A 13,169-nucleotide genomic window follows, 5' to 3' on the forward strand; every position below is an offset into this window, starting at 1 on the left:
TGGCAACCCTCGGGATGAGGGTTCAGTTGTGAGAAGAGACATAAAAGGGAATTGAAATGAATTTAAAATAAGAATTTCCTCAGGCACTTGGAGAAGGAGGATTCATTCATTGTCGTATTTATTGAGCGGTTACTATGTGCAGAACGCTGTACTAAGCACTTGGGATTGTACAATACAACAATAAATAAATGGACACATTTCATCAATCGTATTGAGCTCTTACTGTGTGCAGAGCATTGTATTAAGCGCTTGGGAAGTACAAGTTGGCAACATATAGAGACAGTCCCTACCCAACAGTGGGCTCACAGTCTAAAGAACACATTTCCTGCCCACAATGAGCTTACAGTCTAGAGGGGGGAGACAGACATTTATATAAAGTTACAGATGTGCTTATAAGTGCTGTGCGGCTGGGAGAGGGGAAGAACAGAGGGAGCAAGCAAGTCAGGGTGAAGCAGAAGGGAGTGGGAGAAGAGGAAAAGAGGGCTTAGTCAGGGAAGGCCTTTTGGAGGAGATGAGCTTTCAGTAAGGCGTTGTAGTGGATGGAGATACCGAGGGGTGTTTTGAACACCAAAGACTCCTCTTTATGTCTCGGGAACAGAGTTTTTGGTTTTGATCCCCTTCGCTTTGCACTATAAGCTCATGTCTGTCTCAAGAACTGTGCTTCGGAAGCCTCCTCCCCTGGGCTCAACGGTCAGCTCCCTGCCACCCTAAGGAAGGAAGAAACCCTTCTCCCTGCCCTGGCAGCTGCGGCAGACACAGCGGAGAAAGGACGGAGGAGGTGTCGGCCCGTTTAGCTGTGGGGAAGGGAAGCAGCGGGATCTAGTGGCTGAAGCCCGGGCATGGGAGTCAGAAAGACTCGGGTTCTCATCCCGGCTCCGCAGCTTGTCTGCTGGGTGACCTCGGGCGAGTCTCTTAACTTCTCTGAGCCTCAGTTCCTTCATCTGTAAAATGGAGATAAAGACTGTGAGCCCCACTTAGGACGTGGACTGCGTCCAACCCGATTAGCTTGTATCTACCCCAGTGTCTAGTACAGTTCCTGGCACATAGTAAGCCCTTAACAACAGATACCACCTCTTTTTTTGCTCCTAGTGTAGTTTTTCAAGGGAGTGAAGAGTTGGAATGGGTCCATGGGCTTGGACTCGGCAAAGCAGGATTAATCACTCTTCAGTTCTTTCTTTCCACAGAAAATCACCAACCGGGTTTTGGGAAGAAAGGCCATGTGGGAGTGATGACAAGGAACAATCCTTCTGGGCTCCAAAGGGATATTTATTACTAGGATCCAGCACTGATCTGGGGGGGTGAACAATCTGATTTTATGTGCCGCATGGATGTGTGTTTTGGGAGATTCGCTGTGCCTTTGTTAATCTAGGCAGGGATCGATTTGATTCTGATAATCAAGGAGGGTCAGGTTGGAGGAGGGAAGTACGAGGTGGGAAAGAAAGATATTGTTTCCTTTGTGTCTGGTTGGTCATGGTAATTCTATCTTGTTTCCAGCCTTAAACTGAACCCTCCTTTGTATGTTTTTATAGTTCTAGAAAAGAAATTAAATAACTTTTGACTGATATGGAGACAAGAAGAGAGACCATCGTTTCCGCCCCGTCCTGATCTGTGTGTCCCGCACCACCAAGAAAGTGCCAGGGTAAGCCTAGGCTCCGGGGGCTTCAGATACGGGGTCCCCCCAGGAGGGATGGGGAATCTGGTACTCTCCTGCCGACTCAGGGACCTCAGTCTCGGCAGTCGAGCCGGACACGGACGGGCCCAAGAGGGTGTTCGAAATCCACCCGGCCTTGCGTTAGTGGCCCAGGGCCTTCACTTTTATTCACTCATTCATTCATTCAGTCGTATTTAATAAGCGCTTACTTTGTGCAGAGCACTGTACTAAGCACTTGGGAAAGTACAGTACAATAATAAAGAGTGACAATCCCTGCCCTGTAGTGAACAGACATCACTACAAATAAATAAAATTACAGAAATATACCTAAGTGCTGTGGGGCTTGGAGAGGGGGGAAGAACAAAGGGAGCAAGTCAGGGCGATGCAGAAGGGAGTGGGAGATGAGGCAGAGTGGGGCTTAGTCTGGGAAGGTCTATTGGAGGAGATGGACCTTCAGTAAGGTTTTGAAGGGGGGGGTGAGAGTAATTGTGTGGTGGATTTGAGGAGGGAGGGCATTCCAGACCAGAGGTAGGACATGGGCCAGGGGTCATTGGCGAGACAGGTGAGATGGAGGCATAGTGAAAAAGTTAGCACCAGAGGAGTGAAGTGTGCAGGCTGGGTTGTAGGAGAGAAGCAAGGTGAGGTACGAGGGGGCAAGGTAAATGGACTGCTTTAACACCAGTGGTGAGGAGTTTTTGTTTGATATGAAGATGGATAGGTAACCGTTAGAGATTTTTGAGGAGGGGGTTGACATGTCGTGAATGCTTCTGTAGAAAGATGATCCGGACAGCGGAGTGAAGTGGGGCCTGGGGTGGGGAGAGGCAGGAGTTTGGGAGGTCAGCAAGGAGTCTGATGCACTAATCTAAGTGGGAGAGGATGAGTGATTGTATTAATGTGGTAGCAGTTTGGATGGAGAGGAAAGGGCAGATGTTAGCGATGTTGTGACGGTGGGACCGACAGGATTTGGTGACGGGTTGAATGAGAGAGCGGAGTCAAGGATAACACCAAGGTTACAGGCCTGTGAGACAGGAAGCACTGTGGTGACATCTACAGTGAGGGGAAAGGCCGGGGGAGGACTTTGTGTTTCCTGTTTCTTCTACTATGAGCAGATAACGTCCCAGGAAACAAATGCATTTTGTAACATTTTAAAAAATGATATTTGTTAAGCACTTACCTGTGGCCCAGGCACTGTTCTAAGTGCCGGGCTAGATACAAGCTAATTGGGTTGGACGCATTCTCTGTCCCACGTGGGGCTCAGAGTTTAAATCCCCATTTTCCAGACGAGGGAACTGAGGCCCAGAGAAGTGAAGTGGCTTACCCTAGGGCACACAGCAGACAAGTGGCAGAACTGGGATCAGAATACAGGTCCTTGGGATTCCCGGGCCCGTGCTCTTTCCACCAGATCATGCTACTTCTCAGTACTTGGTGCATAGTACATGCTTAACAAATACCACAATTAATTATTCCAAGTATGATGATCATTATAATTCCTACAAGTGAAGTATAGGACTGTTTCCCCCATTTATCCTCAAAAGAGTGATCTTAGTGGATGGAAGAGATGGTGTTTGTTAAGCGCTTCCTATTTATCAAGCACTCTTCTAAGCACTGGGGTCGATTCGAGCTAATCAGATTGGACACAATCCCCGTCCCACATGGGGCTCATGGTCTTCATCTACATATTCCAGATGACGTTAAGTACAGTGAAGATACTCGCCCAGGGTCACCCTGGAGACAGGTGGCAAAGCCAGAATTAGAACCCAGGCCCTTCTGTGCCTCAGGCTTGCGCTCTATCCATGAGGCTATGCTGCTTTTCAGTCCTTGGCACAGAGAAAGCACTTACTAAATACCACAGTTGTTAATAATTACAATTGTTATTACCAGAGAAGTAGAAGACAGTTTCTCCCACTTACCCTCCAAAAAATTAGCTTAGTGGGTGGGAGAGATGACTAAACAAGGCAAAAATTATGAAGACAAAGTCTCCTGTTGAAGATGGTGGGTGACGCTGGGCCCTGAAACTTTGAGCCTGAGAAACCCGTGCAGGAGTTGATGATAGTGTTTGCGCCTTGCACGGTGCCATCTACACTCCGCTAGTCCTTCCAGGAGGCATCTTCTCACTGAGGCATGAAAGAGAAGGAAGAGGAGGAGGAGGAGCAGGGGAACGGGGAGGAGGAGAAGGGGGAGAAGAAAGAGGAAGAGGAGGAGTAGGGTTGGTGGGGGGGATGAAGAGGAGGAGGACTATTAAGTATCTCTGTCTCCCGTTTGCAGAGAGAGCACTGTGCCAAGCGCTGGGAAAGAATGCACAGGCGCGAATTGAAAGGAGCCTTAATAATAATTATGGCACTTGTTAAGCGCCTAAGATGTGCCAAGCACCATTGAAAGTGCTGCGGTTGATTCAAGTTAATCAGGTTGGGCAGAGTTCCTGTCTCATGGGGGGCTCACACTCTTAATCCCCATTTTACGGATGAGGTAACTGAGGCACAGAAGTTGTGACATTAATTAGTGGCTAGAGCACACTAGGAGTCAGAAGGTCATGGGTTCTAATCCCTGCTCCACCACCTGTGGGCTGTGTGGCTTTGGGCAAGCCACTTCACTTCTCTGTGCCTCAGTTACCTCATCTGTAAAATGTGGATGAAGAACTTGCGCCCTGTGTGGGACGTGGACTGTGTCCAATTGGGTTTGTTTGTATCCACTCCAGCTCTTAGTGCAGTGCCTGGCACATAGTAAGTGTTTAATAAATACCATTATTGTTATGATTATTACTACCCTAGCAGCAGACATGTGGCAGAGTCAGGATTAGAACCCAGGTCCTTCAGACTCCCAGCCCCATGCTGTATCCACTAAACTACACTTTAACTGCCATCTCTATGTGGATGATTCCCAGATCTACCTCTCCAGCCTGAACCTCTCTCTCTTTTTTTCTTAATGGCATTTTTTAAGTGCTTACTATGTGCCAGGCACTTTACTAAGCCCTGGGGTAGAAACAGGCTAATCAAGTTGGGCACATTCCTTGTCCCACTGGGGCTCATAGTCTTAATCCCCATTTTACAGATGAGGTCACTGAGTCACAGAGAAGTGAAGTGACTTGCCTAAGGTCACACAGCAGATGAATGGCAGAGCTGGGATTAGAACTCATGTCCTTTTGACTCACAGGCCTGTGCTCTATCCACGAGGCCATGTTGCCTCTCATTTCCTCCTGTCTTCCAGTGAGCTCGTCCTCTAGACCATGAGCAGGGAATGTGTCTGTCTGTTCTTGTATTGCACTCTCCCAAGCGCTTAGTACAGTGCTCTGAACACAGTAAGGGCTCAATACGTACAATTGAATGATCAAATGAATGACATCTCTATACTCGGATGTCCCGCTGACACCTCAAACTTAACACGTCCAAAATAGAACTCCTCATATTCCCACCCAGAGGTCCTTATTTCCACCGAAACACTCCTCTTCCAAATTCTTTCCCATCTGTAGACAACGCCACCGTCCTCCCTGCCCCTCAAGCCTGTAATCTTGACATTCGGTAACCTTGGCGTTATCCTCGACTCATCCTTCACTCAACTTGCATATTCAATCTATCACCAAATCCTGGAGGTTTTATCTTCACATTTCTACAATCCACCCTTTCCTCTCCATTCAAACAGCTACCCCACAGATCCAAGCACTTATCCTATCCTGAAGGGATGGGAGTTTGGCTGGATGTAGTGGATAGAGCATGGGACCGGCAGTCAGAAGGTCATGGGTTCTAATTCCAGCTCTGCCCCTAGTCTGCTGCCGTGGACTTGGGCAAATCACTTCACTTCTCTGTGCCTCAGTTCCCTTACCAGGAAAAGGGGAGTTGAGATTGTGAGCCCTATGTGGGACAGAGACTATGCCTAACCCTATTGGCTTGTATCCAACCCAGGGCTTAGTATAGTGCCTGGCACATAGTGAGCGCTTAGCAAATACTATAATGATACTAATTATTATTAACAATAATGGGCTCATAATCATGGACCACACCAGTCACCGGTCCTATTCCCTCGTCTTGATTCTCCCCCATCCCCCTTTCCGCAACCAAATGCCGGCCCTCCAGACATTGGTCCTATTTCACTTCCAAATAGGATTTCGGGAACACATTGTAGGCTGAACAAAGATCAAAGGTCCAAGTGCAGAGATGACGCATAAGGGAGAAGAGCGAGCTGGGGAAAAGAGAGCTTAACTGGGGAAGGCCTCTTGGAGGAGACGTGACCCTGGAAGGTGGGGAGAGTAGTGGTCTGGTGTAAATGGAGGGGGAAGGAATTCCAGGCCAGAGGGAGAATGTGGGAAGGGGGTCTGCGGCGAGATAGACGAGATTGAGGCAGTGAGCGAGGTAGCGCTAGAGGAGCGAAGCATGCAGACTGGGTTGTAGTAGGAAATCAGCGAGGCGAGGTGGGAGAGGGCGAATTGATGGAGAGCGTTAAAGCCGACCGTAAGGAGTTTCTGTTTGATCCCCATAGTACAGATGAGGTGACTGAGGCACAGAGAACGTAAGTGACTTGCCCAAGATCCCACAGCAGACAAGTGGTAGAGCCGGAATCAGAACCCGGGTCCTCTGACTCCTGGGCCCAAGTTCTTACCACTAGGCCATGCGGCTTCTCAGGCCTGTCTTCCTGTGAGAATGGGTTCCACATGTTTACCATGGAGGAGGGTAGTAATATTATAATAATAATGGTACTTGTTAAGCCCTTACTATGTCCCAAACACTGTTCTAAGCTCTGGGGTAGATGCAAGTTAATCAGGTTGGACACAGTCCCTGTCCCACATGGGTCTCCTGGTCTTAACCCCCATTTTCCAGATGAGGTAACTGAGGCTCAGAGAAAGTAAGTGACTTGCCCAGGGTCACAGAGCTGTCATGTGATAGAGCCAGGATTGGAACCTGACCTCCAGGACCGTGCTCCATCCACTAAGCCAATATTTCCAAGGACCGAAAGAAGTCTCTGGGCCTAGGCTAATTTCTAGAATAGAGTAAGAAGTTGGGTTAATGATAGTTGTGGTATTTGTGGCTTGTGCTAAAGTGGGACGGAGAAGAAATAATTGGGTTTCACATTGGGGCTCACAATTCAAAATTGGTCTTGAATCCACATTTTTCCGATGAGGGAACTGAGGTGCAGAGAAGTGAAGTGACTTGCCCAAGGTCACACAGCAGACAAATGGCGGAGCTGAGCTTAGAATCCAAGTCCTCTGACTCACTGGCTTGTGCTGTGCACACAGTAAGCCCTCAGTAAATGTAACTGATTGACTGGTTGCTTTTTCCACTAGGCCACACCCCTTCCTCCACCTTCTGGTTAAAAATCAATCAAAATTATTTATTGAATGCTTACTAGGTGCAAAGCACTGTACTAGGCACTTAGGGGAGTACAATGCAACGGAAGTAGCAGACACGTTCCCTGCTCATAAGGAGCTTACAGTCTGGAGTCTGAAAAACCAGCCTTTTGATTTTCCTATTTCTGCTTATTCGAACTTCGATGTTTTTGGCTTCATAAATGTGGTGAATGCGAGGCAGAGGAGAGAAATGAGAAGGGTTGCGGTAGGAACTGGGATTTTGAGGTTTTTCTGCTGCTTGGTTTGTTCCCTAGCAGATAGAGCACAGGCCTGGATGTCAGAAGGACCTGGCTTCTGATCCCGGCTCTGCCAGTTTTATTTATATTAATGTCTGTCTCCCCCTCTAATCTGTAAGCTTGTTGTGGGCAGAGAATGTGTCTGTTATATTGTTCTACTGTACTCTCCCAGGGGCTTAGTATAATGTTCTGCAACAAGTCAGTGCTCAGTAAATATGATTGACTAACTGTGGAGGACATTAGTCTTCTAGACTGTGAGCCCACTGTTGGGTAGGGACCGTCTCTATACGTTGCCAACTTGTACTTCCCAAGCGCTTAGTACAGTGCTCTGCACAAAGTAAGTGCTCAATAAATACAATTGATTGATTGATTGATTAATCAGTGACCTCGTCTGTAAAATGGGGATTAAGACTGTGAGCCCCATGGGGGACATGGACTGTGTCAAACCTGATTACCTTGTATGTACCTCAGTGCTTAGACGGTGCCTGCCTGGCACATAGTAAGTGCTTAACAAATACCATTATATTCGGTCATATTTATTAAGTTCTTACTATGTGCCAAGCACTGTACTAAGTGCTTTGGAAAGTCCAATACAGCAGTGGGCAAACACATTCCCTGCCTACCTCCTACTTAGAGTGTGCCCCATGTGGGACATGGACTTGGCTGAACTGTTAGTAGTATTAGTATTGTTATTCATATCATTATTATTATCATTATCATCATCATCATTATGAGCCCCACATGGACAGGAACTGTGTCTGACCTGATTGATCATTCATTCAATCGTTTTTATCCTATCCTCCCCAGCAGTATCTTTAGATGAGATCTCCTCCCTTGTCTCAAGTACTACTCCATCCACCTGTGTTTTGGACCCCATTCCTTCTCATCTTATGAAAACTCTCGCCCCTTCCCTCCTCCCCTCCTTAAGTTTCATCTTTAACCGCTCACCCTCCACTGGTTCCTTCCCCTCTGCCTTCAAACATGCCCACGTCTCCCCCATCCTAAAAAAAACCACTCTTGACCGCACTGCCCCTTCTAGTCATAGCCCTATCTCCCTCCTACCCTTCCTTTCCAAACTCCTAGAACGAGTCGTCTTCACTGGCTGTCTCAAATTCCTCAATACCAACTCTCTCCTAGACCCACTCCAATCCAGCTTCCGTCCCCTCACTCCACCGAAACTGCCCTCTCAGAGGTCACCGATGACCTCCTTCTTGCCAAATCCACTGGCTCCTGCTCTATCCTAATCCTCCTCGACCTCTCCGCTGCCTTCGACACTGTGAACCACCCCCTTCTCCTCAACACGCTATCCAACCTTGGCTTCACAGACTCCGTCCTCTCCTTTCCTCGTTCTCCTCTTGTCTCTCTGGCCGTTCATTCTCAGTTTCCTTTATGGGCTTCTTCTCCCCCTCCATCCCCTTACTGTAGGGGTTCCTCAAGGGTCAGTTCTTGGTCCCCTTCTGTTCTCTGTCTACACTCACTTCCTTGGTGAACTCATTCGCTCCCACGGCTTCAGCTATCATCTTTACGCTGACACCCAAATCTGCATCTCCTTCCCTGCTCTCTCTCCCTCCCTCCAGGCTCGTGTCGCCTCCTGCCTTCAGGACATCTCCATCTGGATGTCTGCCCGCCGTCTAAAACTTAATGTGTCCAAGACTGAGCTCCTTATCTTCCGTCCCAAACCCTGTCCTCTCCCTGACTTTTCCGCCACTGTGGACGGCACTACCATACTTCCCGTCTCACAAGCCCACAGCCTTGGTGTCATCCTCGACTCCACTCTCTCCTTCACCCCACACATCCAGTCCATCACTGAAACCTGCCGGTCTCACCTCCGCAACATAGTCAAGATCCGCCCTCTCCTCTCCATCCAAACTGCTACCTTACTGGTTCAATCTCTCATCCTATCCCGACTGGATTACTGCATCAACCTCCTTTCTGATCTCCCATCCTCCTGTCTCTCCCCGCTTCTGTCTATACTTCAGTATGCTGCACGGATTATCTGTCTACAGAAGCGCTCTGGGCATGTCACTCCCCTCCTCAAAAATCTCCAGTGGTTGCCTATCAACCTTTGCATGAAGCAAAAACTCCTCACTGTTTGCTTCAAAGCTCTCCATCACCTTGTCCCCTCCTACCTCACCTCCCTTCTCTTCCTCTACAGCCCAGTCCGCCCACTCCAATCCTCTGCCACTATCCTCCTCACTGTGCCTCGTTCTTGCATGTCCCACCATCGACCCCTGGCCCACGTCCTTCCCCTGGCCTGGAATGCCCTCCCTCCACACATCCGCCAAGCTAGCTCTCTTCCTCCCTTCAAAGCCCTACTGAGAGCTCACCTTCTCCAGGAGGCCTTCCCAGACTAAGCCCCCCTTATCCTCTGCTCCTCCTCCCCTCCCTATCGCCCCCCCGCCTTACCCCTTTCCCCTCCCCACAGCATTTGTGTATATTTGTACATATTTATTACTCTATTTTATTAATGTTGTGTATATATCTGTAATTCTATTTATTTTGATGATATTGACACCTGTCTACTTGTTATGTTTTGTTGTCTGTCTCCCTCTTCTGGACTGTCAGCCCGTTGTTGGGTAGGGACTGTCTCTATATGTTCCCGAATTGTACTTTCTAAGCTCTTAGCACAGTGCTCTGCATACAGCAAGTGCTCAATAAATACGATTGAATGAATGAATGAATGAGTCGTATTGATTGAGCACTTACTGTGTGCAGAGCACTGTACTAAGCCCCCAGAACGCCTTTTGTGACTGAGCCTCCTTTCCTCCTCTCCCACTCCCTTCTGTGTGACCCTGACTCACTCCCTCTATTCTCCCCTCCTCTCAGCTGCACATCACTTATGTCCGTATCTGTCATTTATTTATTTCCATTATCGCCAGTTTCCCCCTCTAGACCGTAAGCTTGTTGTGGGCAGGGAATGTGTCCGTTTATTGTTCTATTGTACTCTCCCAAACGCTTGGCCCAGTGCTCTGTTTTCTTTCATTCATTCATTAAATCCTATTTCTTGAGCGCTTAGTGCAGAGCACTGTACTGAGCACTGGGGAGAGTACAAATATAAAAATCCACAGACTTAGGCCTTGCCCACAGTGAGGTCACAGTCCATAGGGGGAGAAAGACATTAATATAAATAAATGTATGACAGATGGGGACACTAATGCTGTGGGGCTGAGGGGGGGATGAATGAAGGGAGCCAGTCAGAGTGACGGAGGATCTGGGTTCTAATCCCAGCTCTGCCAGTCGCTTGCTGTGGCACTTTGGCCAAGACGCTTTACTTCTCTGTGCTTCGGTTTCCTCAACTGTAAAATGGGGATCAAATACCTACTTTCTCTCCTATTTAGACCGTTCCCCCGATGTGGGACAGGGATGGTGTCTGAACCGATAAACTCGTACCTGCCACAGCACTTAGAACCTTGCATGACACATAATAAGCATTTAATAAATGCCGTTATTATGACTATCATTATTATTATCAGTAGTAGTAACTCTATCATATAGCACTCTCCCAAGTGCTCAGCAAAGTGCTATTTATTGGATCTGGTATTTATCTGCACTGTCGATACCATCGGTTGACCGACCAATTGAAAATTGGATAGATTGAGTTCTTCGCCGTGGATGTGTCCAACTCAGATCTCTAAATCTTTCAGCCCCACGGTGACCAGACACCCACAGAAGCCAGCCCCGTGGAGCCACGGAAAGGTGGCGGTCCGACACCCACAGACCGGGCCTTCCTCCGGAGCGACTCCGGGCGGCCACCACTCTCAGCGTCCGCCCCGTCGGCTGGGCCTCCCCTCTTCAGCATTCGATCGCCGGTATTTATCGAGCATAAGTTCGTGCGGAGCCCTGGACTGAACTCCCGGAGAGTCCAATCCAACAGACACGTCCCCTGCCCCTGACGAGTTTACAGCCTAGAGGGGGAGACAGACATTAATAGGAATAAATAATGGGCGGAGATGCTACTTGCCCATATAAAGAGCTTTATTGTGCAAATGGGCCCAAGGACAAAGACCTGCCCGCCCTCTCTCCCAAACCGCCCATCTGGGGTCTTCCTTTGACAGACCAGGGTGGTACGGATGACGAGGATGATGAAAACTGTTCATCCATTCGTTCAGTTGTATTTATGGAGTGAGTTTCTGTGTGCAAAGCACCATACTAAGTGCTTGGGAGAGTACAACACAACAATATAACGGACACATTCCCTGCCCACAGCGAGCTCACAGTCTAGAGGGGGAGACAGACATTAATGGAAATGAATAAATGAATAAATTCCAGCCATCTGGCCCACATTGTGCCGACCACATGCCAAACTCAGGGACGGACAGGAGATGTTCCGGTCGGACATGATCCCCACCCCTCACAGGACTCCCATTCTGGTGGGGAGGGCCCACCTGTCTGTCATTTTATCCTCCTCTCTCATGGGGCACAATACAATGCTCTGCAAACAGTAAGTGCTCAATAAATACGATTGAATGAATGAATGAATGAGTGAAATACCAATGACTGATTGACTGACTGCCTCCTGCATCTGATGGCCCAGAGGTTCTTGAGGAGCGGGGAGACGGGGACCAAACATTTTTGTAGAACAAGCAATCATTTCTCTGATTCAACCAGTATATTCAGCATGTCACTGGATCCTGTCAGTTGAACCTTCATGCTGTGAATAAAACCTGCTTTCTCCTCTCCATCCAAACAGGTAGCACGCTAAGCCAAGCACTCGTCCTGGATGGCTGTTTGGACCTCCCCGCCTCCCGCCACTCCAGCCCTTACCTCACTCTGCTGCCCGGATGATTTTGCTACAAAAACCTTCAGATCCCGTCTCCCCACTCTTCAAGAAACTCCAGAGATTGCCTGTCCACCTCCGTGTTGAGCAGAAACTCCTTACCGCCGGCTTTAAAGCACTCGGTCACCTTGCCCCCTTCTTCCTTCACCTCGCTGCTCCCCCGGTATATCCCGGAATGCCCTCCCTCCTTGTAATAATAATAATAATACCGGTGGTTTTTGTTAAGTGCTTACTATATGCCAAGCCCTCTTCTAAGCACTAGTGTAGATACAGGGTAATCAAATTGTCCCACGTGGGGCTCACATTTTACAGACAAGGTCACTGAGGCACAAAGAAGGGAAGTGACCTACCCAATTTCACAAAGCAGACAAGTAGCAGAGTCAGGATTAGGATCCACGTCCTCTGACACCCAAGACGGTGCGCTATCCACTAAGCCACACCACTTCTCGACTGACAGACGACCGCTCTCCGCACCCTCCGAGACTTATTGAAGGCACATCTCTTCCATGCAGCCTGACCCCACTGAGTCCTCATTTGTTCTCCCGCTCTGTTCTGTGTCGCCCCGACTCTCTCTCTTTATCCACCTCAGCCCCCACAACCGTTTTGTCCATATCTGCAATTATTGATTGATTTATATCTACGTCCGTTTACCCTTCTGGACCGTTTTTGTCCATATCTGCAATTTATTGACTGATTTATATCTACGTCCATTTACCCTTCTGGACCGTAAGCTCGTTTTGGGGGGGGAAGTTCTTCTGTATCATCCCAACCGCTTAGCGCAGTGCTCTGCACACAGTAAGCACTCATTAAGTATGATCTATCGATGGATCGATAGGCACCGAATCCCCATTTTACAACTGAGGAAATGGAGCCACGGAGAAGCGAGGCGACTCGCGAGTCGAGGTCACACTGCGGGGCGGGCGTCGGAGCCGGGAGGAGAACCCGGGCCCGGTGACTCGGTAGGCCGGCGCTCTCGCCGGGACGCAAACGGACAAGCCGTACGGGTGCGTGGGGAAGGGTCCCCACCGTGGACGTGTTTTCCTCAGGAAGCCCCTCTTCCCCAAGCAGCCACGAAACCTCATCCTACTTGATCCTTCCTGCAACGGAGCCTCAGAGCGACTCCAAGTTCAGAGGCCCGGCTCTGGAATCGCTCGACGAACAGGCCCCCGG

At 48.9% G+C, this 13,169-nt stretch overlaps 1 long non-coding RNA gene across 1 annotated transcript; it reads left to right on the forward strand.

Annotated features, from left to right (window-relative positions):
- The first annotated feature begins 1,057 nt into the window (after window positions 1-1,057).
- On the forward strand, window positions 1,058-12,001 carry LOC119926515. The gene is made up of 3 exons (XR_005450339.1): window positions 1,058-1,639; window positions 10,867-11,031; window positions 11,913-12,001. It is a non-coding gene; the product is annotated as an uncharacterized LOC119926515 (long non-coding RNA).
- The last annotated feature ends 1,168 nt before the right edge of the window (window positions 12,002-13,169 follow it).

This window comes from Tachyglossus aculeatus, chromosome 4 (genome assembly GCF_015852505.1).
Source record: "Tachyglossus aculeatus isolate mTacAcu1 chromosome 4, mTacAcu1.pri, whole genome shotgun sequence".
NCBI lineage: Eukaryota > Metazoa > Chordata > Mammalia > Monotremata > Tachyglossidae > Tachyglossus > Tachyglossus aculeatus.